This window comes from Lactuca sativa, chromosome 3 (assembly GCF_002870075.4).
Source record: "Lactuca sativa cultivar Salinas chromosome 3, Lsat_Salinas_v11, whole genome shotgun sequence".
Lineage (NCBI taxonomy): Eukaryota > Viridiplantae > Streptophyta > Magnoliopsida > Asterales > Asteraceae > Lactuca > Lactuca sativa.
This window is the reverse complement of record NC_056625.2, coordinates 212,363,826-212,366,306: the sequence shown is the minus strand read 5'-3', so window position 1 is coordinate 212,366,306 and position 2,481 is coordinate 212,363,826.

The window sequence follows — 2,481 nt, the reverse complement described above, 5'->3', positions numbered from 1 at the left end:
CCCATAATATTGACCTTTATTGACTTTGTATTTGATATCTTCAACGATCAAAATCCAAGAATTTTAAGGCAAATTCATCATGATCACAAAAACTTGAAGATTTCTAGAGAGAGAAAGTGATATCGAATGGGTTTTCTAGAGAGAGAAAGAAAAAATCACTTGAATTCTAGTGAAGAAAATCGAATTTTGAATAGAATCAAAGATGAATTCGATTTCTAGAATCCAAAAACTCTTTAAACCACTAAGATCAACAATAAAAAAATGAATCACCAAATCAAGATAGCCATCAAGGATCAATTCTTGATCCAAGCAAGAACACCCACTCTAATACCAATTGTAGTGGTGTTGAATATGATGGCATGTGCGGAATATGTAAGATCTAGTGAATCATCATGTAAAATCAAGAACACAAGGAGTAAATAAATCTTTGTAAGCTCATATTAGATCTACAAAGAATATACAAATGGGTTTGTACAAAGTTTCTCCTCTAGTCTAACACTCCAAAATGGTTCCTATCATAATGGGAGTCACTCACTTCCTATTTATAGGAAATACTCAACCCATTTACACATACAAGAAGGTTAGCCATAAAACTACATCCAAGAGTGACTTTGCACCCTAACAGGTTTGACTTTAGCTAAGTTTTATGTGAGGATGCCTAGGTACATGAAGGGTTAAGTCGTTATTTGTTGTGTATAAGTGAGGTGTCAGTAGTATTTTTCATCACATTGTCTATTTTTTTTATAATACCGATCGGCCCAAGGAGAGGGAGAAAAATATTTATGGGCTTGAAGGGAAACCAAGAATACATTGGGCCCAATAAGCATTTTCAACCCATGAAGGCCCATATATGGGTTTTGGGCCCAATTTGGTTAAATGGCAAGGTTTTCAGCCCAAAAGATTAAATGGAGGAGTTTTTCGGCCCAATAGGAGGCCCAACATTGATTTTCGGTCGATGAGCTCAAAATAATCATTTTTGGCCCAACAATGATCCAAATATGGGTTCTCGGCCCGTATAAAAGTCAACTAGGGCTTTTGGCCCAAAAAGAGCCCAATAGCGGTTTTTCGGTCTTGGAAGGCCCATTAGAGAGTTTTCTGGCCCAAAATAGTACTTAATAGAAGTATTTGGCCCATTAGTATCTAATAATAATTTCTTGCAGCCCAATAAGGCCCAATGAGGGTTTTACGGCCCAAAAGGTCAATTGGAAAGGTTATTGGCCCATTAGGGCGCAATAAAAAGGTCTTGGTCCATTAAGAGGTTTAGACCGAGAAGTCAGGGTTAAGACCCAAAGTTGAGTGGACATGGCTTATTGGGTTAGGTTTTGGGCTTACACGAAGAAGTTTCGACTTGAAACACAATTTTGGATGTATAAACTTGTATAGTATTGAAATTTGGCGTATACCAAAAGTAGGGTTACAAGATTACACAAAGAAATTATCTTGTACAAGCTAGAAATCTTAATCCCAAAATTTCTAGTTGTGACATCATCCCCCCATTAGAGGGAATTTTGTCCTGAAATTCTTTAGGGAGTAGTCCTTAAGAACTAGAGAAGAGATGAGGGTATTTCTGCATCATTTGATCCTCACGTTCCCATGTGAATTCAGGCCCGCGTTTGGCACTCCATCGAACCTTCACAATCGGGATGCTTTGTTTCGTACGTTTTAATTTTCTGTCCATGATTTCAACCGGTTCCTCGATGAACAGTAGATTTTCATTCACCTCAATCTCGTCGAGTGGGACAACAAGGGTTTCATCTGATAGGCATTTCCTTAGGTTTGAAACATGTCCTCGATGGTCTATATAGTCCGCTCACTCTGGTCGTCGATCTGCAGATGATAAGTTGCAATAAAATGCAGCCACGTCCCCAGCTCCTCGTGGAACTTCTGCCAGAAGCGGGAGGTGAATCTAACATCATGGTCGGAAACAATAGAGACCTGAACCCCATGGCAAGCAATGATATTGTGTACATACACGTCGGCCAGCTTCTCGGCCAATGAGCTCTCCTGAATGGGTAGGAAATGGTCACTCTTGGTCAATTGATCCACGATGAACAATATAGTATCAAATCCCTTTGCCGTCCTCGACAACTTGGTAACGAAGTCCATCGTGATCTGTTCCAATTTCCACATGAGAATCTCTAGAGGCTGTAGCTTGCCATGCGGCCTCTAATTGTGACAACCCGACACTTTTTCAGTCAACAAAAGTCAATTCCGTTAAATAGAATTTTTGAATTTCGTGTATTCCATTAAGTTCATAAGAGTTAGAAAACCATTTAAATTATATAATAAATTTTATTTAAGTGTCGGAACCAAAATCACTCAAAAAATCAAGTTTTCCCTCGCAAATCAGTAGAAAACTCGTTCAGCCCTTGTTTTCGGTCTAAAACCCTCTGGCCGAAAACAGTTCTCGGCCGAGAAGCTATCTCCGGCCGATAACCCAGCCGATGTAAAGGTTTTCATTTGAAAAACTATTTCATTTTT